Source organism: Sturnira hondurensis, unplaced genomic scaffold, assembly GCF_014824575.4.
Source record: "Sturnira hondurensis isolate 20B ecotype Veracruz unplaced genomic scaffold, ASM1482457v3 Scaffold0009314, whole genome shotgun sequence".
In the NCBI taxonomy this organism is placed as follows: domain Eukaryota; kingdom Metazoa; phylum Chordata; class Mammalia; order Chiroptera; family Phyllostomidae; genus Sturnira; species Sturnira hondurensis.
This window is the reverse complement of record NW_028081945.1, coordinates 1,995,775-2,021,879: the sequence shown is the minus strand read 5'-3', so window position 1 is coordinate 2,021,879 and position 26,105 is coordinate 1,995,775. Positions and strand designations below refer to the sequence as shown.

General features: G+C 36.3%; 1 protein-coding gene and 1 pseudogene across 2 annotated transcripts in view; one reads left to right on the top strand and one right to left on the bottom strand.

Annotated features, from left to right (window-relative positions):
- LHFPL3 (LHFPL tetraspan subfamily member 3) overlaps positions 1-26,105 on the top strand; it is a 609,574-nt gene that overhangs the window by 77,090 nt on the left and 506,379 nt on the right. The window lies entirely within an intron of this gene.
- LOC118994432 (40S ribosomal protein S15a-like) lies at positions 25,016-25,410 on the bottom strand (annotated as a pseudogene).

The window sequence follows — 26,105 nt, the reverse complement described above, 5'->3', positions numbered from 1 at the left end:
TTTTCAATATTTAATAATGGCACTGCTTAGGATGTGTTTGTATTTAACAGTAGCTAGCATTCATTCATAGGTCAGCTGAAGAAGAAAACAAATTGCCCCATATAGTTATGCTACCAGTAAATGTTAACTCTGATTAGCATATAATTGAGATCATGCTGCAAAACAATGAGTACAGAAATTGGTTTAAGAGCAAAGCTTTTTTTAAATCATCAAGTGGTGTCAATTTGAGCAGAGTCAAGAAATTGGAACTAGAAACAGAAAAGTAGAAATATATGTGTTTTTTTTTATAAACCCTCATCTGAGGATTTGTTCATTGATTTTAAAGAAAGAGGAAGGGGTTGGGGAATAAAAAGAAAGAGAGAAAAAGAAACATGGATGAAAGAGAGGGACATCCATTGGTTGCCTCCTGTATGTTTCCTGACTGGGGATTGTATGCACAACACAGATATGTGCCCTGGTTAGGAATTGAACCTGCAACCTTTCGGTTACGGGACAATGCTCCAACCAACTGAGTCACACTGGCCTGAACATAAATATATTTTTAAATGTTATTTTTCACGTTAATTATTTTAAATTAATAGATTGTTTGGGGAACAGTTTTAGGTTTATAGAAGAATTGGACAGAAAGTACCATGAATTCTCATAGTGCCCCCTCCACCTGCCCTCCCCACACAGTCTCCTCTATTAACTTCTTTTTTTTAAATTATTTTTTAAAGATTTTATTTATTTATCTTTAGAGAGGAAGGGAAGGAGAGAGGGAGAGAAATATCAATGTATGGTTGCTTCTTGTGCATTCCCTGCTGGGAACCAGCCTGCAACCCAGGCATGTGCCCTGACTGGGAATCGAACCATGATCCTCTGGTTCACAGGCCTGCACTCAATCCACTGAGCTACACCAGCCAGGGCTCCTCTACTAACTTCTTGTACTTGTTACAATTGATGATCTAATATGGATACATTGTTACTAACTAAAGTCCACACTATATATTTGTCCTTCAATAGATGAATAGATAAATTGTGGTACCTCCAGACAATAGAATATTATTCAATGATAAAAAGAAATGATCTCTCAAATCAAGAAAAGACATGGAAGAAACTTAAATGCATATTTCTAAGGGAAAGAAAAGGCTACATACTATATGATTCCAACTATATGACATGGGAAGCACAAAACTATGGAGACAGTAAAAAGGATTAGTGGTTGCCAGGAATTAGGGAGAAGGGAGACTTGAAGAGGTGGAGCGCAGGTTTTTTTTAAGGTGTATGATACCATTAAGGATGGGTATATGTCATTATATATTTATCAAAACCCATAAATATTTTATACTTTTAAATAGTTGTATAGTATTATTGGTGAATAGCAAAAGAAATATAGCTAGTTTAAGTATAGAAAGAATTATTAAAGGACATTAGGTAGCATTTAGAATTTATAGGAGGGCTATAGTTGGCAAGACACCCCCAAACAAGGTCCTGGTCAGTCACAAGCATGAGGAGTAAGGACATTCCACCACTGCCACCAAGCACTATTCATTTCAGCTTGCTCTGGAGACACATAGTCACAGGTCAGTAAATACCACATGTTGTGCCTCACTCAGAATGTGATCTCATTTGGAAATAGTTGCAGGTGTAATTAGTGCAAATGAGATTTTACTGGAGTGGGATGAGTCCTTAATCCAATGGGACTCGTCTCCTTATCAGAGAAAAGACACAAACAAGGAGGAGATGGCCTTGTGATGACAAAGGCAGTGGAGAATCACAGGTACAAGTGAAGGAATGCCAAAGATTGGCAACAAACACCAGAAGCTACAAAAGTCAAGGAACGAGTCTTCTCTGCAGGTTTCAGAGGGAGCATAGTCCTACCAACACTTTGATTTTGGACTTTTAGCCTCCAGAACCATGAGATAATAAATTTACCTTGTTTCTAACCATGTAGTTTATGGTGCTTTGTTATAACAGCCCTAGCAATCTAACACACGGTGCACCACCGTGTGCTATATCATCTACTCACTGTCCCCCTTCTCCCCAGCTATGGCTGTTTCTAAAGGAAAACCTACCCTGACCCCTTCTCTGGATCACCAGCTCCCCTTTGAATCATGGCAAGAGCATCTGAGCAATGATTGCTAGGACACATGCCCATGGCCTAGTGTCAAGGAAGGCTGGGGAGATGAAAATCTGAAATTTTTTGCTTCTGCAGCTTCTCATTGAAACTCATAAGGTATGGAATTCCCTAGTACAGGAAGGGGCTCAGAGGCCAGGCAACCAAAAAGAATGTCAAATGGCCAACATAACTGACTTTTATAATTATGAATTCTGAGGGGTGCATAGTATTTCATTATGTTGATACCATTACTAATTTTTTCCTATTTTTATCAGACAGTTGTAAAGATTTCCATGTTGCCATTACTGTGTATGGTGCCATAGGCGTGTCTCTGAGTTTCATTTCTGTTGAGCCATGTCTCAAGTAGACTTTGACAGCCTTTATGACTTCAAATACATATTCACAGACTTTGTTTCAAAAGCATTTTCTTAATTTACAACTTCAAAAATGGTATATATATATGTACCTATTTTATCATAATCTCAGTACTGATTTATTAAAGTTTCTTTGTATTTAATTGGTAAAATAGATATAAAATAGTACCTTAATGTACATTTGACTTGCATTAGTTGACCTTTAGAAAGAATAAATATTTTCCACCTGTAGTTTGTGCTTTGTATTTCTGCATAGCAAAAATGAATGTGTTAACTCCACACTGTACATGAATTTTCCGTTTAAATCCATTACTTTTTTCATTTTATTGGTGAGAACACTATAGCTCAGAGAGATTGTGTAATTTACCCAAGGTTACACAGCTACAAGCAGTAGAGTTCATAGCTTTAATCCTTGTTTGTCTTACTCTAGAGCCCAAGCTCTTTATCATGAGTGAGGAAATTATCTCACACAGTAAAACTAGCAGATTCAATTTGGTTGCAATTTAGAATTCAAGTTGGATATTAATGAAATATAAACCAGAAGAGGTATATTGATTAGAAACTATGGAGGGTGCTTAAATGTCAGGTGATTTGGTTTGAATTTCACTTAGTAGTAACAAAAATCCCACTGGCATTCTGACCTGCTGAGTGATAGGTTCAGTGCTGCTTTGGAAGAGCAGTCTTGTGACATTGTATAGGATTTATTGGAAAGAGATAATGGAGTTTAGAAGTCAGTTAAAGAGATAAATTATCATTGGTAAAGTAACAAAAGCTTGAAGTATAGTTGAGAGATTGATTTAGAACAACTGTGAATTTGAAAGACATTATTAAAATGAGTGAAGAGAATTTAGCAGCCCATGGGATGTGGGGGAAAGAAATAAGTCAAAGATAGATCATATTTTAGATCTGGGTGACTGGAGGATTTGATTGTACTAAAAACATATATATAGACATTAGCTGGAGAGTGGATTTTAGGGGAGAGATCATAAACTTGACTTCATCAAAAATGTTCAAGAATTCAGAACTAGTACTTGGCTGAAGGATGGAGTTAAAGCTATAGATTTGGGAGATATTAGGTGAGGGCAGTGGCCACATGCATTGGCTGAAGGAAAGGCACTGGAGGAAAAGATGGAGACTGGAAGCTCGGGAATATCACAATGAAAGGGAGGGAGGAGGAAAAAGAGGAGGAAGGGACACAAAGAAGTGAGAAATAATAGTCCTATCTGTGTTATGATGGGGTGCAAATACGATTGGACTCAACATGGGCACCCAGAAATACCCTGGTCATGCCCTTGACAAATTTATTCTCATCCTCAGAGTCCAAGTGATAAACAAAGTTTTGGGAAGGCAGAGCATACTTACTAGAGGGGAGTTTCAGCTCCAATCTCAGAAAGAATTCCAGGGGTCCGGACTCAGCCATGTGGAGGACACCATCTGCCTAAGCTAGATAAACTTCAGGAACCTAGAAGCAAAACAAAATGAAAATCACTTTTCTGGGCTGTATTTCAGGAGTTATAGCCAGGGTATAGCCAGACCATCTTACTGCTTTTGCTACATAGAAGGGAGAGAGAACCAAAGAGCCATGCTAGTAGTGGGGCCCAAACTACCAGCATAGTTAGTAGTCAGTAAAGCATCTATGGCAGCCTTCCCTCCCTTGTAAATGGAGTGGAGGAAAAGGGACATACAATAGCTATGACTATCCCTTGCCTTGTATTTAACAAAAAGACAGGTAAACAGGTAGGCAACAAAGAAGCTTGCCAAAGAAGAAGAGAAGAGCTGAGAGATCAAGAGGTGGCAGTAAGTGTTAAAATTCCATGTAAGGATGGAGAAGGGTAAAAATTAAAGAAAGACTCCATCAAAATTTTAAGTAGTTACTGGTGGCCTTCCAAAGGGTGAATTTAGTACAAGAGTAGATTTAAACAAAATTGATAGTATTGAAGAAGAATCAGCAGGTGGGAAGCATGGACAAGAATTCATGCTGACTACACATTGGGGTAATTTGAATTGAAAGGAATGAGAGATGGGCCAACAACTCAAGGGCATAGGCAGACTGAGACTCATGGTTGTTATTGAATATTGTTTGAAATATAAAGGAGACTGGCAGAAAGAGGAAATATTAAATATAGCAAGTTTTTACAAAAGAGAAATACATAATTAATGAAATAAGATCCTGGAGGACAGGAGAAAGTGTGGCAGACTCCGGCCAGCAAAGTCCACCTGTTGTGACTGAAGACAAGAATAAATATACAGGAAACAGCAATCCTGTGGAGAAAAAGGGGACGGCATGGCTATTCTTTCAAGGGGAGAGTGTCTATGGGTGTCTCGGCCACTCTCTCAAGAGGAGAGCACCTCGACCCTTGCCTAGACAAGCTTTTATTCTTTTTCTCTGGTGTTACATCAACGATGGATTTATTTTCTATTACATAGAAAATTATTGTCTACATTTTAGATACAATCAAGGAAATGAAAATAACATGCAGAGTGGAATCTCGACAAGCTGATTAGCTCTGTTCTTGGGAAAATTCACACAGACTTTGGGAATTACTTTGAAGACAGACAATACACGTCTACTGTTTCAGACCAGGGTGATGGAGTTTTAGCAAGAACAAGCCATAAGTCTGTATGCATTTTCTAGGCCCGATTCCCATGGGAAAACTCGGTTTGAAGGTGTGGCTCCTGCCCACCACTTCGCTTCTGTAGGTTTTCCATACAAAGCCGAGTCACATTTGCCAGACTAAAACAAACCAAACCCATACAAGAAAGGATAGAATTAGAAAAGGACTTTTCACTGAAAGTTTTCATAAAAGGAAAATGCTCTGAGTTTTAAATATAACTGTAGTCTGAAAGGACTGGTGAACAAAGGTAGCTTTGCTCCTGTAGATGTAAGGAAGAAAGATAAGATGTAGATAAAATGGGTGAGGGTGGAGAAGAGAAGGGATGGAAGTGAGTTCTCACCAGAGAAAAGGCATCGTGATAAGAAAACTCACATACTGCAGATGACCACTGATCAGCAGCTGATTTTTATGGAGTGATATCATAAAGTTAGAGGTTAGAAAGAAAAGACCATGAAGAGGCTATGGAGGTGATTTTTTTCATGATGGCTTAAACTAGAGGACAGGAATTCTTCACTGAGTCTTGGAGAGGCTCGACCAGGGAAGCTGGAGAGAAGATAATGTCTGGCAGCAGTGGACATGACTTAAAGCCCTGGAAGAGAAAAATAAAGGGGGAAGAATAAGGTAAGTTGCTAAGACATAGATAAAGAAGAAATGAATTCAGAAATTGTTCAGACATGGAAAGCAAAGATTGGCATCTTCTTCCTAATGAAGGTCCCCCTAATTTCCTCTTCCCTCCAAATAAATTAGGTTGGGCTATATGGATTACAGAGATTCACTTCTTTCAACTAACTTTTATTGCAGAATGGTTAAAAAGAAGTTCTACAGTTAAACTACCTGGACTTGAACCCCAACCCCATTGTGTACTATCTATATGACTTGGGCAAGTTACCTTATCTCTCTAAGCTTCACTCAGTTCCCTCACCCGTACAAGTGGGATAATAGTATAATACTTATCTTGTAATGAAGATTATATATATATGGTATATCACTAAAAAAAGTTCACAGAAGTGGCAGCCAATCTACATTCAGTAGTATTTCCTGTTACCATGATGATGGTGATAATGGCAATGTAGAATACCTTGGGAATTAGAAGATGAATAAGATAGAGCACCTGTTCTCAAGGACTCAGAGACTATTGGGAAATACGTTAATACCTTCCAGGGAATTGATGACTACAGTAAAATTAATTGATTCATTGAACAAGTACTTAGTGAGCCCCTTACCCTGCTCCAGGTGCGGAGGATACATTGGTAAGTGAAACATACCAAGGTTCCCTACGCTCATGATACTTGCAGTCCAGTGAGATGAGAGAAAAGAATAAATGACAGAGTGAGTAAGTACAATGTGTTAGGAAGTAGTATGTTATGAGAGCAAAGGAGAATAAGCTACCATCTCCATGGTAATGGAGATCAGAGGAGGGAGAACTAACAAGAGGCCAGTAAAAATAGAGTGGTTAAGTTAGGTCTCATTGAGCAAGATGCTTGGGGGTTGTAATGGACATTTTCAAATGGAGTCCTCAAATGGGCTGCTGCTTATGGAAGTACAGAGGTGGGCCATCAAACTTGACCTGGGAGAGAGGAAAGGCTTCTTAGTCTGGGGGATGTTTGAACTAGAAAAGGGCCAGAAGCAATCAGAAAGGCTGGCAGACCTATAGAAAATAGTATAGAAGTTTCTCAAAAATTCCACTTCTGAGTACATACCAAAGGAAATAAAATCAGTCTCAAAGCAATATCTGCACCTCCATATTCATTGAAGCATCATTTATAATAGCCAAAACATAGAAATAACTTAAGTGTCTATTGATGAATAAATTGATAAAGAGAATGATATATAGTTTTAATAGTTATTCTATTGCATATGTATTAAAAATAAGATGTAGGCCAGACTTGGGTGAGAGCAGAGAAAAGGTGAAAATGAGTTCATATATATGCAATGAAATAATATTCATCCATAAAAAGAAGAAAATCCTGTATCACTTGCAACATCATGGATAAACCTTGAGGGCATTATGCCAAGTGATTAAGTCAGACACAGAGAGGAAAATACTGTTATGATCTTACTTATATGTAAAATCTGAAAAAAACAAACTCATAGAAACAGAGAACTGGTGTTTGCCAGATAGAACTAGAGGTGGGTGGTGGATTGGGAAAGGCTGGTCAAGGGACACAGATTTCCAGTTATAGATAAATAATTTCTGGGGATATAATGTACAGTTTGGTGACTATGGTTAACAATGCTGTATTGCATGTTTGAAAGTTACTAAGGGAGTAGATTTTAAAAGTTCTGACCACACACTGAAATTGAACTTTGTGAAGTAATGGATATGTTAACTAACCTTAACATGACATTTTGCAGTATATGTGTATAATCACTACATTGCTTATCTTAAACTTTCACAATGGCATATATCAGTAGTATCTCAGGAAAGCTGGATGAGAGAGAAAGAAAAAAAGCCTGCAGAGAATTGGCCTGTGGAAAGGGAATGGCCTGGGCAGGGCTTTAGCTTTGTTATTAAAGGAGGCAATATGATGCACCCTAATGTCCTCTCCAAAAACAGATCATAGTAAAAAAAATCACTCAACTAGTGCTCTAGACAAGAAATTATCTTATAATGCTTTTCTTCCTTAAAAAGGGAGATCAGACTGTGATTTATAATGTTCTTCATATTAAGTTTCTTAAAACTATAACTACTTTACCAAATGTGTGATTTATTGCTATTATTTCAGTGAAATTGGTTTTCTGACTTAGCGGTCTCTTGATAGGCACTTGCTGTGCAGGAGACAGCAGAGCCTGGCTTAGCTCAAGGTACTTTTACTGGGAAATGAGAGAACAGTCTTTTGTATATCCCAGAAGCACTGCTGAATGATGGTGCAGAGAGAAGAAAGGCCTTACACTGAGGCACAGAGAAGCTCTTATAGTATGCACACAGAAAGAGACAGCCTTTCAATTCCTTTCCAAATGCTCACAGCTTTCCATTACAGGGGAGGCTATGTAAGACCAAAGAAAGATAGAAAATAAAAGTATAAACTAACTGAATAAATATATTGTACCCCACTCTCCTCCCCAAATGAATTCAAATATTTCTCAATCTAAAAGGTCAACCAGCCAGGTCCGGAAACGTTTTTTGGTTGTCACAACTAGTTGGAGGAAAAGCTACTGACAACTGGTGGATAGAAGCTACCCAGGTGAGTAGAGGTCAGGGATATTACTGGGCAGCCTGCAGTGTACAGGACAGCCTGTACCACAAAGAATTATCCTGCCCAAAATGTCAGGATTGTTGAGCTTGAGCCCTGTGATATAACATAAAATATAAGCTGTGAAAGTTGGAATGAAGAAGATGAGGGGTGGTGGGAAGTGGCACAATCAATAAATCGTAGGGCTCAATAAGGGGAAAAACATGTTTAGGTCAGATAGTGGAGGGGATGGGATAGAAAGTGGATGTGGGGTTGGGGTGTCTGGAACCAGGATTTTGAAGGGTGGTATTCAGTTATTGATATAGTAGTTTCCCCTTATTCATCCACAGGAATATGTTCCAAGACCCCTAGTGGATGCTTGAAAGCATGGATGGTACTGAGCACTATATGTGCATATGGTTTTTCCTATACTTACATACCTACAATAAAGTTTAATTTATAGATTAGGCACAGTAAGAGATTAACAATAACTGATAACAAATAGAACATTTATATCAATAAACTAATAAAAGTTATGTGCATGGCTTTTTAAGTAAAACAAGTATTTCTGGAACACAAGAACTATGATACATTGACAGTCAATCTAATAACTGAGCCAGCTTTTAAGCAACTAACCAGTGGGAAGCATTGACAGTGTGGAGACAGTGGACAAAGGGATGATTCATGTCCTGGCAGGAAGGAGCGGGACAGTGTGGGACTTCATCATGTTACTCAGAACAGTGTACAATTTAAAACTTATGAATTATTTATTTCTGGAAAATGCCATCTAATATTATCAGAATGGTTGTCCACTGATAACTGAAACCGTGGAAAGTGAAACTGAGGATAAGGGGGGACTACCATATTGACAAAGGACATTTGTATGTCACATACACATAGACCTGAACTTAAATGTTTGTTTTAAGTTCTGGCCGAGATGGAGGTGTAGGTAGAAACCCTTTGCTTCTTCACACAACCAAAAGGAGGATAACAACCAATCTAAAATCAATAAACAACCAGAAGTGGCAGAAAATCAAACTGCACGGAACTCCAACAACCAAGAAATCAAAGAAAAAGTCAACCAGAACAACCACTGGTAAGAAACCCAGGCGAGGTGGCAGGCTGCATGGGCGGGGCCATCTGAGAAAAATCCTGCGGAGGTGTGGACCTTGCAGGTGGGGCTGGCTATAGGCAAAGCTCAGACTCAGAGCTGACTATGGACTACAGTGGTTGCTGTGATAGAAGAAACTCCCCGTCTCACATGAGAGTTTGTTGGAAAGTGGGCTAGAGCTGCGTGGGCAAGCCACATTGTTCCCTCTCTGCTACTCCCCTACAGGCAGTTCCCCAGTCCAGCAAAGAGGGTTGCCCTGCCCTGGTGAATATCTAAGGCCCCGCCCTCTTACAACTTAACAGGTGTACCTAGACAAAGAATTAGGTCCTAAATGAAAGAACAGAGCAAAACTTCAGAAAGAGAGCTAAGTGATGAGGAGATAGCCAACCTTGCCGATGGAGAATTTAAAGCCCTGGTAATCAAAATGCTCACAGATCTGACTGAGGTTGGTCAAAAAATGAAAAAAACAAATGAGAGATACCCAAAGTAAAATAAAGCAAAATATTCAGGGAACCAACAGTGACATGAAAGAAACCAGGACTCAAAGAAACAATTTGGAACAAAAGAAAGCAAGAAACATCCATCCAGAAGAAAAGGAAGAAACAAGAATCAAAAAAAAGTGAAGAGAGACTTGCGAACCTCTGGGACAGCCTGAAACATTCCTATATCTGAATTATAAGGGTGCCAGAAGGAGAAGAACAACAGCAAGAAATTGAAAACCTATTTGAACAAATAATGAAGGAAAACTTCCCCAATCTGGTGAAGGAAATCGAGTTATAGGAAGTCCAGGAAGCCCAGAGAGTCCCAAAGACATTGGACCCAAAGAGGAGCACACCAAGGCACATCATCAAGTAACCCAAGATTAAAGACAAAGAGAAATCCTAAAAGCAGCAAGAGAAAAGGAGACAGTTACCTACAAAGGAGTGTCCATAAGGCTATCAGCTGATTTCTCAGAAGAAACCTTACAGGCAAGAGGGGCTGGAAAGAAGTATTTGAAGTAATGAAAGGCAAGGACCTACATCCAAGATTACTCTATCCAGCAAAGCTGTCATTTAGAATGGAAGGGCAGATAAAGTGCTTCTCAGATAAGATCAAGTTCAAGTTCATCATCACCAAGCCATTGTTCTATGAAATATTAAAGGGACCTCTCTAAGAAAAGAAAGATAAAAATGTGAACAGTAAAATGACAACAAACTCACAACTATCAACAAATGAACTTAAAAGAAAAGAAAAACAATGAAAACAAAAACTAAGCAAACCAGCAGAACAGTAACAGAATTAGAGAAATGGACATCACACAGAGGGAGTTCAGTCGGGGCGGGGAAGGGAGGAATAGGGGGGAAAGGTACAGGGAATAAGAAGCATAATTGGTAGGCATACAATAGATGGGGAGAGATAAAGAACTTATATGTACAACCCATGGATATGAGCTAAGGGGGAAGGGAATGCTGGGGGATTGGACAGATTGGGATAGAAGGGGAAAAACTGGGAAAACTGTAATAGTATAATCAACAAAAATACTTAAAAAAAGTGTTTATACTAACATGTAGTAGCTTTGTGATCTTTACTTTTTTTTAGCAAGCTCTTAATATAGTACTGTCTGTAACATCCTAGGTGCTCAGTAAATGTTAGAACTTCTCACTATTATGGTGATAGTTAGACAACCGTGTTTATTTGCTATTGTCACCTAAGAGGAAAGGAAGAACAAGAAGTGAAAGAAAAAGGAAAAAACAGTTCAGCTGAAATACTTTTCTTGGAGATCCAGCTTTCTCTTAGTTCTAACATCAAATTTTTCCGTGATTAATTACATTGCTAATTTTTATTTTTAGTAATGATATTGTATTTACATTTTTATAGATAGGACTACCCAAGAAATTCTCTGAACTCTGGGAGGTGATTTGGTGAAATAATTTCCTAGAAAGTTTTTCCGAAGCTTTTTGGTAGATGACTTAATGAAGTTACTTCTTTCATCCTCCTATTTTTAACCTTTTACTTAAAAAATAGGTTCTTATCCTTTCCCAGCTCTGCCTTATATTGAATACTGAATACTCTTAAAATAAGCTGTTATACATAGCAGATAAATTTTAGGGAAGTCATTCAAACTATTGTTCCATCAACACTACCTATTACTTCTGTTCACAATGGCAAAATTATAGCTTAACACCCATAGAGTAGTGTAAAATGTTATTATTTCCCTGCTAATGCAGTGTGGCATTAGGATAGCTTCTGGTTTACTGGCATGGTGTTCTCCACAGTGTCCTTTTAAACATTTTCTTGTAGCAAATGGTGGAATTTTAATTTTAATATTTATTGCTAGTTAAGGATTGAAATATCTTAAGTTTATTTGTAGATAGAATTTGTATTCTAGTATTCTATACCATCTTCTAAGACATAACGAAGCTCTTAAAAAAATGAAGTCAATATTTATGAAAGGGACCAAATTAAAAGCAGATCAGGAGATTTTAAAATGTGTGTGCCAGGTATAACTGTCCTGACAGTTCTCTTTCTTATATATGTTTTATTAAGGATTTTCTTGCCCTGGCTGGTGTGGCTTAGTTGGTTTGAGTTTCATCCTGTAGACCAGAGGTTTGCGGGTTCAGTTCCTGGTCAGTGCACATACACCTAGGTTGCAGGTTCAATCCCCAGTTGGGGCTCATTCAAGAAGGAAGCCAGTCAACATTTCCCTCTCACATCAGTGTTTCTCTCTCCCTTTCCCTCTCTCTCTGTCTCTCCCCCCCTCCCTCTATCTCTCCCCCCACACTTTCTGCTTCCTCTGAGATCAATGAAAAAAATAGAATTTTCTTTCATTAAGACACACTTTATTCTCTGGACCAACCTCACATTTTCACTTACACTATTGGTTCAAAAAATACTTTTTGATGGATGTCTTAGCATTGAACTTCCATACTGCTTCATAATTACCTGCTATGGTCTTTCTGTTTTGCCAGGTGTGTTTCTTTGAGAGAAGAGGAATTGTATATTATTCATCACTCCAGCCCCAGCTACCCCCAAGCCCAATGTGTGACACACAATAAACATTCAAAAGTCTTTTCTGGATAAAATTGGATTAGTGAATAATTAGTAAACCTTTATAGAGCACCTAATGCATTCTGCATTTGGTGCAAAGTTGTAGGCATTCAGACATTGTACCTCAAGGTGTTTAGAGTCTAGTCAAGTCCAGCAGAGACTTGTTCATTATCAGCACTCAGGGATGTTTATGGAGGGATGAAAGGCATGGTGGAAGAAAGGAAGAAAGGGAAGGAAAATGCATTCAATGCTCTTTAATATCTCCAAGGAAACCCATACAGTTCCCAAAGAAACCTCTGAAAACTTGAAAAGCTGGCTTTATAAATGAATGAAATATTATTATTCCAAAATCTATTTCAGCCTACACTAAATGATCAAAGTAGAAGGATCTGCAAAGAAATTAACTGGCGAAACCATCATAGAGTTTCCTTACTGTTCCCTAAGGAAGCAAATTATTCTTTTAATCTGTTGATTACTTATATAAAAATGGATAGTGCTAGTGTCAGATCATTCTTTAAAGCACACACAGCAGGATCTTTGCTTGAAAATATTTTGTCAACATGTAGTTTAAATTTGAAAGGAGCAAACCACAAATCTAAAAAAATGTTATGTGATCAGGCTTTGCACTGATGCAGCCTGGCTTGTTCTCTGGTTGATTTGATCCACTTAGTGCTCTTCTTTGCGGAAATTAAAATCTCTTTGCTGTTTTCATCTGAAATTATAAGCAGATCAGTGGCTTACATGGAATCTGAAGTTCTAAACCTTATTATAAATTCAAATTGTCTAGTTCTTCAGGTACTTGACATTTTTATACTCAGGGTCACGAACAAAGTAGCTTGGATTATTCCATTCAAGCAATTGCAACTTGAAACACCTCATGTATCAGTTTTTCCTGTGATGAGAATCAGAAAGGAGAACTACCATCAGAGGTCCATATTGCTTCTTAAAAATATGAAAGCTGAGATTATATTAATATGCCAAGGTAGAACTTGTCTAATAAAAATGGGTGGAAATTACTATCCCAGTGAAGTAGGAAATACCTCAGTGTCACAATGCATTGGGTAGGAAATGGTAGCATTCCACCTTTCTCACTTAGTTGTTAAATGGTCACTTAGAACTGCAGTCATATTATACCACTTTTGTCTAATAGCATCCTAAATGATGGGGAATTTTTAGATGTCTGTCCACAATTATGCTAAAATCTACATACATAACCTGGTAGTATGGTCCCATACTGCCACATTTTCCTCATTTAGGAGAAACTATAAAGCAATTTGATCATAAAATAATCATTAATTAAATGGTTTTACCATGCCCAAGAATGCACGCTATTATCTGGTAGTTAATACCCAGTTTTTCAGTGATGCAAACAATTTAATCTTCTTGATGACTTAGCAGGTAACAAAAGTTGGTGCTTGCTTTTCAGGTTTGACAGTTTAGTACATTCACTATCCAATATCTACCTATGTATAGTTGACATAGTTACAATTGCTGGCTGTCCTGATTATATTGTTTGATTAATGTTGAATCTGGAATTTGTATTCAATTAAATCTTCACAGAGCTCCTTACAGTACTAAAATATCTACCTCAAGCCCAAGTCATGACTTCTGGCTTATCCGTTATAACTTGCCTTTGTGGAACTGTTAAAATTAACCATTAAAACCCTGACCGGTATGGCTTAGTTGGTTAGGTGTTGTCCCACAAACTGAAAGGTTGCCAGTTTGACTCCCAGTCAGAGTATGTGCATGGGTTTCGGGTTTGGTCTGTAGTAGGGGCACATGAGAGAGACAACTGATTGATGTTTCTCTCATAAATCTATGTCTTTCTCTTTCCCTCTCCTTCTCCTTAAAAATAAAGGAAATCTTTTTTTAAAAAATTAAACATTTAGGATTTATAAAATAATGTTACAACTCTAAAAATTTTTCTTTTGTAATTATGTTTATATTTCTGGTTTTTCACTGTTTAGAAATGAATGACAATATGTCTTTCCATTCAAATGCCTAGTTTTTTAATATGGTATCAATATAGGTTTCTCTGTAATACTAATAGATTATCTTTGTAAATAACTCAATTGATAGAAAGATATCTTTAGAAATTTTCCCTGTGTACACATCCGAGCCTCTGGGAATTAAATACTGGCATCAGGGCTAGGTTCAGAATTTGACCAAAAATAAATGAAAAATAGCCATCTTAACTTACAAACGCTTGCACAAAAAGAAAAATATCCTGAGAAACAGAAAAACATAATAAAATCAGTAACTACCAGTGATGTTACCTGTTGTTCTTCTTGGTCATAAGTATTTCTCATTTTATTCAGAGATATATGCTTCTGTTGATGAAATTGCTAGTGGACAAGAACTTAAAAATCAACTTGAAATGTAATCTGCCATATTTAAAAAGAGCAACCCCGGTAATTTTTATATAGGAGTACATATTAAAACACTTCATGGTCCATCTTACACAGGAGTGGGACAAGATTTCACCTTTTCATATAGAAATAGTTGTCAGCCCCTATTAATGTCCTCCCAGAGTCTTCTTTCCTCAGCTTTCTGAAGCAAACAAGAAGTTCCCTCTAAAACAGCCAAGTTCTCTCTGAAATTTTCTCTTCATATTCCTACAAAGCACTCTAAAATCTATTTGCTCTCCCAGCTAGGAGTTTCCCATCCCTGACGTTATTTAAGCAACAACAACAACAACAAAAAACCCACAAAAAATGGTAACAAACAAAACAGCATAGAAAATACCAGGGCAGAGCAATAGCCATTTAAAGATCCAGGGAAAAGTCCAACGATACACAGTTAGGGAACTATCCCTCATTATCTAATTTTTTCTCATAAGAACTGTTGGAAGGAATCTCAGCACTGATGCTTGGACTATTAGCAGTACAACTTAGGCAAGTTGCTTTGATTTTACTTTTCCTTCTCTGTAAAGGTAGGGTATAATACAGAACAGGGTTGGTTGTTTTATGTAATGACATTTTGGTCAATAATGAACTTTTATGTATGATGGTGGTCCTATAAGACTATAATGGAACTGAAAAATACCTATCAGCTCCATTGTAGCTATAGTAATGTCATAGTTCCAAGGTTGCAAACACCAATAAGATGGTGGTTAAGATGGCAAACAACTTTAACTTGGGTGTGAAAGAGGATGACATTCAGGAGTTCCTAGAGACTAATGAGGGGTTGTTGGAACTAGAATAAGAACTGAAGAAGAAGCAAGAGGAAAGGAAACCGCAGGAGAAGGAAAAGAAGAACCCCAAGACAATTCACAGTGAAGGGTTTAGCAAAAGCCTTTACAGACCTCAACAAACTAATTAAAGAACATGTATGAATGACCCATGGATATGGATAACAGTGTGGGAAGTAACTATGGGAATGGGGGTTGGAATGGGCAGAGGATGGAAAAGGAGGAAAATTGGGACTACTGTAATAGAATAAAAGTTTTTTTAAAAATATTTATAATTTGTGTATTGAGTATTTGAAGATAAATTATTCCTTGTAGAATAAAAAAATTGAAAACTTGGACCTCAACACCAAATGGTTTTCATTAATAGAGAGGACTGTCCATGATGCTTTATCTGCTTACAAACAAATTTATGATGAAGAAAAGAAAACAAATCAAGCAAACTACCCTGACATATTTCTGAAAAGAGTGACACCTCCTCAAGGACAGTTTAAGGTGGGTCCTTCAGGACATAATTTCAGAAGTAGGCATTTTTATCCTAGATGACAGGTCCATGCATGTTATGTGCTCCTGAAGACCCGGAACAAGAATGTGGGACAAGAATGGAGGTGGAAGACAGTAATATTGATGATCCTGGCCTTGTGTAGGGCTAGGCAAATGTGTGTGTTTGTGTTTTAGCTTTTAACAAAAATGTTTTAATTTTTAACAGTTAAAAAATTTTAACTTTAAACATATAAGAAAGCTCCCACACACAATGCTACCCCACTTTGGTTTTATCCATGGACCCTTTATACATGTTCTTTGATGACCCTAGCATTGAGAGCAGGAGGTGGGGGTAGGTGAGGTAAGGGAAAATGGAGACAACTGTATTTGAACATTAATAAAAAATGATAAAAAAGTACAAAAAAGCTTTTAAAATATAAGGATATAAAGAAGTAAAATACTTGTACAGGTGTACAATGTGTTTGTGTTTTAAGCTAACTGTCCTTAAAAAAGAGTTGAAAAGTTAAAAAAATTAAAAATATATAAAGTAGCAATGTTATGGTAAGTTAAGGTTAATTTGTTATTGAGGAGAGAAAAATATTTTAAAATAAATTTAGTGTAGCTTAAGTGTACAGTGTTTATAAAGTCTACAGTAGTGGACAGTAATGACCTAAGCCTTCACATTTACTTACTGACCAGTCACTCACTGATTCACCGGAGGAAGTTCTGCAAGCTCTACTCATGGTAAGTGTCCTATACATGTGTGCCATTTTTTATGGAAACAGGCTATTGCTGCTGTTTTTGTGATCTTCTGTGGCCATGTTGGCTGGACAGTAGAGTAGAATTTAAAAGCTCTCTCTCAGCCTATTCTCCCACTGCACCAGACTGCACTTAACCTTAGTGATTTGTGACAGACTTTGATCTTCCCAGGTGTTCCTCAGTTTTTATGTTAGTAATACTTTCTGTCTGTGCACTTCTGTAGTTTCTCCAATGTTGACTTTGAGAAAGGAAGTCAGCATTGGGTTAGGTCCACCATCTCATCAAGAACTGAAACATTCCCTCAACAGTGTTTTACATGGACTTATGCCTGCTTCCTAAAACACTCTTGACTTACATTCCTGATTACACATTTATAAGGAGCTGCTTGTTTTTCTCCTTCAAAGAGTCCTCTTCTGCTCACTTCTGTTCTCTGCCAGGTCCTGCTCTCTTCTCATGCTCCACCTTCTCTGGTTGATGATCTCATCTCCTTTAAAGACCTCAGTTACCACCTACATGCTGAAGGTACTGAAGGTACTTAACTGTTTATTTCCAGCCGCTGACCCTGTTGCCCTCTAGACTCACATAGCTAAATCAGCATTGGACATGATGAAATAAATGCAAAACACACCCAGAGCTAACCTCATTCTACTCCTGACAACTCCTCTGAGTTGCCTCTATCTGTGAGGTTTCCACAAAGCCAGAATCTGAGTGTTCTTGACCTCCCCGTCATACCTGACATGTAATTAATTACCAACTTCTGTTGATTCTGACTCTTCAACATATCTGAGACTCATCTCCTGTTTTCTATTTTTACTTTAAGCCTTACTCTATGCCACTGTAATCACTCACTTGTGATGCAAATGACCCTCCTGTTTCAACATTTCTCTCTTTCTCTCTCTCCCTGTTTTGTTCAGTATAGGTCCATTTCATTCAGTATAGTTGGAGTGAAACCTTTAATTCAGAAGTTCTCAAACTTTTTGGTCTTGGGCAACCTTTGCATTCTTAAAATTTGTTGACAGCTCCAATTTGTTGAGAGAAATTTAAAACACAAGAATAACAAAGGCTCATGTTCTACAAGCCATCACCCCAGTGATTCCATTGCTCAATATGTAGCCTGCAGAAAACTCCACCTTACACTTTTAAGAAAATGAGAGTGAAAAGGTAAACAATGCTTTACTCTTATTATGAAAAGAATGTTGACCTCCATCAAGGTCTTGGGAAGCCCCCAGAGCTTTGTAGACCACACTTTGGGAACCACTGCTCAATTCCTTCTTTGCTTCCCAGTTTAAGTCACTTTAATGCTCAGTAATGGACTCTCAGGATGACGTCTAAAAACTCCAGCAAGGTGTATAAGACCCTTCGTGATCTCGCCTCTGCTCATCCCTCCAGACTTACTTCATGTGATGTCCCCACTCTGAACTCTGCTTCAGCCATATGGAAAGGCTGGCAGGCTTCAGCACTTGCCTTTTCCTCTCCCTTCTCCAGGTCATTGCTCTTGCTTTTCCCTGGGCCTGGCACGCCTGTCCTTATCCTGGATGCAGCTTTATCTTCAACTTTGCTTAAGAGCTGCCTTGAAAACTAGGTCCATCCTCTGGTTTTCTTGAACTTAGCCTTATTTTAGCATTTATCCTTATTTTGTGTGACACCTAGAACTGTGGAATATTTGCCTGTGGCTTATGTTTGTATGCCAGTGATAGATTAACCTAGAATCAGAGAACCAGAGGAGGCATTATGGAAATTGCATGCAAAAACTTTTGCGTATGTGAGTTTTTCTGGAGAGGGGTGTATAGCTTTTACCTTTGAAAGGAGTTGAAAATTCAAAAAAGCATCAGAACCATTTTACCATTAATGAATTGATTTCAGTGTGCAATGAGTTATTTTATTTTTTATGAAAAGGAGTGAACTTAGGTATAAGATCAGTTGGTGTCCCAAGTTCCATTTTATGATAGCATGTTTATACTTACTATGACTCTGTGAGAATTCTTGATTAAATTTGCAGAGTTCTATACTCTATGTAATGTAAGTTGAGGATGTGAGTCTTTGTAAGTCAGACTTCTTTGCAAACAGACTTGAAAGGTAATTAGAGGCTAATGCTAATAAATCACATTTGTGATAGCCATAAGCTCAGAAAGGTATTTTGTAAGATCACATTTCAGTTGCTGATCAATTATGTAGACAAATAATTTTAAAAATTCACCAATACTTTTCACATACTTGCTAATAACATGACTTATTAGATGTTTACTCAGTTAACTAATAAATTATTAATTAATTTATGAATATATTATCAATTATTTGTTAAGTATGTTAAGTTCTTACTAAGTGTTTTGTTTGCATCTGGGAAATGTCTTTTTCATTAAAGGTGTGACTGTCTTATTTGGTGGCACGACAACACTAAAGGAAAAGTAAACATTTTAAAATAAAAATGAATGGGAAAAATGGTATTAAATATTTTCCATAATATTATTTTTTTTTCAGATTTCCCATTTGTTAACATTGTTGCCAAATTTGCCATAATATTCTTTTTAATGCTCATTTAAAAGGCATTAAACTTGGATAATTTTACTTGCAAGTTAGATTTATTTTTTTATTTTTATCACTCCTCTCTAAGGTATACACACTGGTATTCTTTATGGTAGGACATATTCTGGATTTATTAGAGCATAAAAATGTTGTTGACCGATGGCTTCTTGCTTGAATTGTTGAATATCTATCTTTCTTTTTCTCTATTTTGAAAGTTCACCTCAACAGAGTCTGTTTTTTATTGAATTTCTAAGTCTAAATGTACATTTCCTCCAGCATTCATTTCATGTTTTCGGTAACTGTAAGATAAGTGATTATTTATACACTGACCCCACGGCCTGTGATTCAGTTTCATAAGGTCAACAGGATTCCTTATGATTTTGAACAACAAAAATAAGACCATTTTCAAGATTCTAGAATAGACATGGCAATGATAACACTATTATATTTGACTTAGTAATATGTTTTATATTTGCATTTAAATGTGAGGATGTCTGGTGTTTTTAGAATTATAGTAGTAATAAAAATTTCAAATAAGAGCTATTATACATGTTCATTATATTCTAGACCTTCATCTGCCAATATGGTAGCCCTTACCTACATGTAGCTAGTGATCACTTGAAATGTGTGACCAGTGTCACATACTAAAAGAATAATATTTTGGAGATATAAGGTTATATACCTTCAATAAAATATATTATTAAAATTAGTTTTACCTGTTTTTCTTTTACTTTTGAAATGACTCTACTAGAATGTTTTAAATGAGTTGTATTATATGATTAGTATACAAGTTATATGATATTGTTATAATAAATATCAATACACAATAGTTATTATGATTGTTAATATAATAGTAACAATACAATTTATTGTATAATGTTATCATATATAGTTATTTAAGTGGCTACCCACTGAGCTAGGTACTTTATATGTATTTTAATCTTATTTGATTTTTACAGTAATTTAATGTGGCCTGTATTTTTAATATTTGCATTTTTCTGAGAAAGGAATCAATCATCAGAGAGATTAAATATCTATCCTAGTGTTCATTCAGTACTCAAACCCAGCTGGTACTCCTAACCAGTAGGTACTAGGTACTTCTAACCTTTTTGATAGTATACCTCATCAGATTTTGTTTTGCCACCAGTGACAGCAATGTGGTTAAATATGCTTCTTTATTTTTTAAAATCTTCATTTCTTACTTTGTGTTATAGCAATTTGAAAGTCTCATTTGTTTTTTTTATTTGTTTTGAAATGCATGCATTTAATTGATCTGATGGCTGAAATATATACCTCATAGCAATAATGTACAAAAAAGGGTATCACTGACTGTACTTACTAAATCATGATGCTCAGGGACTTTTTTTTAATTCATTCATTAGTTATGCAAAGGTTTTTATTGAATTTCAGCTAGTCCAGTTTTATCTCTGCTCACGTCATTACATTGTTCCCGCAAATTAATTGGATAATGTTACACTTTTATCAAGTAGTTTCTACTAAAATTCTTTGTTTGAAAGAGTTTTTAAAGAAGCTTAAAATGATACAAGACTTTTTTAGAGGTGACACACAATTTTTTGAAGAAAAAAGGAAACATTTTTATGTTTATCCTTAAAATTCCATGCATTTAAACATTTCCATATGTTTATCTTTTAAATCTCTGTTTTAAAAATAACACCTTTACTTTAAAGGGACAGATTAATTGTGTTTGTACTTTTTCCAAAAGTATCTGCTAGGCATAGCATAGTACTGTTAACCACTCGTCATCAGAAAGAAGTTCAGAAAATTTATAACAGTTGTTCTTTGTTAAAAAGCATATACCATCCTTAAGTTTGACAATTTTCTTAAGTTCTTTACTTTGTCAAGAGATACCACAGATAAAAGTTCTTATAGTTAGTATCAATCTTATTTAAAAGTATTGTGAAGATTCTACCAGTTTGTACTTTAAAAAGAATTGGTACGAAATGAACTACATTGATGCCACACTGTGACACTATGAGCTTTTTGCCTCCCTTGTTTGCAGCATCAGCTTCACTGTGCAGTGAATGAGATGTTTTCTCTGTAATCTTACCTTGGATGTACTTTTCTTTTTAAGTTTTATTTTAAATATTTATTCCATCATAGGTTACACTTGTACAGGTTTCCCATAGAACATTGGTTTCATCAAATAATTCAAGTATTATAAGCATACAGGTTGTCTGATGCACCTTGCCTTCATAGGCATACAAAAATGATTCTTTTTAAAATCATTTTTATGGTTGTCTCCATTTTTCCCCACCATTCCATCCTCCACCCCAGCCATCCCCACTTGCTACCCTCAATCCTACCCCTCTTTGGTTTTGTCCATGTGTCCTTTATACATGTTCCTTGACAACCATTCCCCATTTACCCCCTTTTATCCTCTTCCACCTCCCCTCTGATTACTCTCAGTTTGTTCTTAATTTTGGTGTCTCTGGTCATATTTTGCTTGCTTGTTTGTTTTGCTGATTAGGTTCCACTTATAGGTGAGATCAGATGGTATTTGTCTTTCAGTACCTGGCTTATTTCACTTAGCATAATTATCTCCAGATAATTCTTCATGATTTTGTTATTGAGGTATAATTCATGTATGAGGGTAGTTAGAAAGTATTTAAAACCAAATAACAAAATATATCAAAATTTGGGAATGTATTTAAAGCAGTGCTTAAGAAAGGTATAGCTTCTAAAACTTATATTAGAAGGGATTGACCAAAGAACATGTATGAATGACTCATGGACATGGACAATGATGGGGGTGAACTGTGCAAACTGGGGTGTGGGCTGAATGGAGAGGGCAAAGGGGGAAAATTGGAACAACTGTAATAGAATAAACAATAATAAAAAAGGAAAAAACTCATATTAGAATGGAGGAAAGGCTTACAAATCAATGATTTAAGTTTCTTGTTAATAAGGTAGAAAAAACGAGCAAATTAACTCCAAAGTACAAGAAAAGAAATAATAAATTAAAAGTATAAATTGGTGAATTGAGATTAAAACAACAGGAAAATTAACAAAACCAAAGGTAGGATTTTAAAAAGTCAACAAAATTATTAATCTCTTGCAAGGCTGTTCAAGAAAAAAGAGAGCAAATGCAAATTACCACCATCAGGAAGGAAAGGGAAATCACTACAGATTCTACAAACCAAGAGGATAAACAGTATGAAAAAATCTATGCCAGTAAACTCAACAACTTTAATGAAATGGATAATTCCTTAAAATATGATTTATCAAAATTCACATAAGAATGAATTAGAAAATATGAATACTCATATCTATAAACAACATTAAATTTTTAACAAAACTTTTCTCACAAAGCAAACTTCAAGTCTAGGCCATTCCATTGGTGAATTCTGTCAAATAATTAAGGAAGAAATAATAATATTATATAAACTCTTCCTTAGAAAACATAAAGAGAAAAAATACTTTCTTACTAATTTTATGAGGTCAGAAAAGCTCTTGATAACAAAACCAGGCAATGAATGACATTATAGAAAATTACAAATAAATGTCATAAATGTAGACATAAAATCCATTTAAAATGAACAAATCAGATCCAGCAATACATATAAACTAAATATATATCATGACCAGCTAGGATTTATCCCAAGAATGAAAGTTGGTTTAACATTCAAAAATCAAACAGTGTAACTTACCATAGAGACAGACTAAAAATTAAACATCATGTGGTTGCTTTAATGATGTAGAAAGAGTATGAGACAAAATTCAATGTTCACTTATGATTTTTTAAGAAAACTATCAATACACTAGGAATAGAAATAAACTTTCTCAATTGATAAAGGGAACTGATGAAAAGCCTACAACTAAAGCAATACTGATGAAAGACTGAATACTTTCCCCCTGGGATCAGGAGCAAAGAAAGATTGTCTACTGTCATCATTTTTATTTGATGACATCATCAAATAAAAAATAATAATGATGGCATCATTATTATTTTTCTACTTTCCTAATGCTCTACTTACATCCCTGTGACTGTATTTACAACTGGCAGTTTTTACATTGTAATCTGTTTCTGATTTTTATTATTTTTATTCAGTGCTCGCTTCGGCAGCACATATACTAATATTTTTATTCAGAATAGTAGTAGAGATTCTAGTTAATGGGTAAGGCAAGAAAAAGAAGTAAAATAAAAACTGGTAAGAAAGAAGTAAACTGTCCCTATTTATAAATAATATGATGCACAGAAAATTCTAAGGAAGCAACCACAACCTCAACCCCTACAACAAAACACATCAGAACTATCAAGTGCGTTGAAGAATATAATGTACAAGGTCAATATATGAATGATACAAAGCCATAACCTACAGTGTCCAACCTTTTGGCATCTCTGTGCCACACTGGAAGAAGGGATGTCTTGGGCCACACATTAAATATACAAACACTAACAGAAATTAATGAGCAAAACAAAAGTTTTAAATACTCTTACGAGTTTGTGTTGGGCCACATTCTTAGCCATCTTGGGCCACATGCAGCTCATGGGCTGCAGGTTGGACTACCTTGGAATCAAATAATTAGTTTGGCCATATGAAATTTTGATGTACTCAAACAGCAATTATATGGAACAGCCTAGTAATAAGGGGAAGAAAACTGAGTAAATTTATATTTCCATATAGCTAATACATATGTATGTGCATACAAAAGCAAATAATAATCAACCTACAGTTTATGAATCCTCTCTTCAGTCACTCTTCAGTCACAAATTAATGAGAACAATTCATTGCATTATTTTTTCTCTGTCCTAGCTTCTTCTAGAGTATTACTAATTAGCACAGAAATGGCTGGAAGAGAAGAAGGGTAAGGAAAGAGGAAGAGCTGGTGAGCCTTCTTAATTGCATAAACTTAATGGCATTAGAATGCTTGATACAGATGACAGGAGAGATCAACACCACAGAAACTTCCTGGTTTGGTGAAGACATGGATTATGAGATTCTGCTTCTAAGGAATTGTGTGATTACATAGATTAACCATCAATTCTAAGGAAGATTGAGTATCTACTTGTAGGATATTTATGTACACTGATATCTGATTAGTGATTTAAGTCATATCAGTGGTTTTTCCAGTTCTCTTTAGTTTCCAAGCAGCTTTATGGAGGTATAATTGGTATACAAAATAATTGCATGTATTTAATGTATATAATTTGATGATTTTAGACATATGTACACATCAGTAAAACATCACCATAATCAGCATAACAGAAATATGCATTACTTCTAAAAGTTTCCTTTCCCTCTTTTTTAAGGATGTGGTAAGACACTTAACATGAGATCTATCCTCTTAAATTTTTTAAGTGCACAATACGGTACTGTTATTGTATTGTATTGTTTTACTGTGTTGTGTGACATATCTGTACAAGTTATTGAAGCCGCATAACTGAAACTTTATACCCATTGAACAGCACCCTCCGTTTCCTCTTCCCCTGACATCCTAGGAACCATCCTTCCATTCTTGATTCTACGCATTTGACTCTTTTAGATACTTCATATAAGTGGAACCATGCAATATTTGTCCTTGTGACTGGTTTATTTCATTTGTCATAATGTCCTCCAGGTTAATCCATATTGCCACATATGTCAGCATTTCCTTCCTTTTTTTCCCCAATGAGGCACTTTACTTGTACATATGCACTACATCTTTAGAAAAAGAATCCCTGGTTTCCCCCTACCCTGTGTGTTTTTTACTTGTTTCATCATGGTTCAAGATGCCCATTTAGGTTGTCAGTACAATGAAACCAAAATGACAGGAAGAGAGCCAGTTGTTGTGCCATTTTTGTAGATCTTTGAGTTGCTCATCAAATCCGTGGCTGATCACTCCACATTTGTTTAACCTGCCCATGAGGATCACAACAATTTTCTCATCTCTGCGATTCTCAGTGGTTTCAGGTTCATCAATGTGATCATGCTTCATTAGCACAGTTAGAAACCAGATGATGGCATTGGAGCACAGCCTAATAAGAACCTGGCATTTGCCTCTGTTTTTGGCGTTGTTGATATTCTTGAGAGCATCAGCCAGGACATTCGTGTGCATCATTGCAGTGGCATGAAAAGAGCCAGGATTTCCTTTTTTTTTTAAGGCTGAATAATATTACGGTACCTTGAATGTATATACCACATTTTCTTTATCCATTCATCTGTTGATGGACATTTACGTTGTTTCCATATTTTGGCTAATATGAATAATGTTGCAATGAACATGGGAGTTCAGATATCTCTTTGAGGTCCCAATCTCACTTCTTTTGGATATCTATCCAGAAGTAAGATTGATGGATCATGCAGTAGTTCTATTTTCAATTTTTTGAGGAGGTTTCATACTGTTTTCTATGATGAATGCACCATTTTGCACCATTCTAACTAACAGTGTGCAGGGGTGTCCAAACATTTAGCATCTCTGCACCACACTGAAAGAAGAAGAATTGTCTTGGGCCACACATTAAAGACATTGTTACATGTAATCACAAAAAGGTCTCATAATGTTTTAAGCAAATTTACGATTTTGTGTTGGGCCGCATTCACAGCCATCCTGAGCTGCATGTGGCCCCATGGGCTGCAGATTGGACACCGTTGCTGTAAATGGTTCCAGTTTCTCTACATCCTCATCAACACTTGTTATGTTTTGTTTTTTGGATAATAGCCATCCTAACAGGTACGAGAGAATGTGTTATTGTGGCTTTTATTTGCATTTTCCTGATGATGATTAGTGATGTTGAACATACTTTCATATATCTT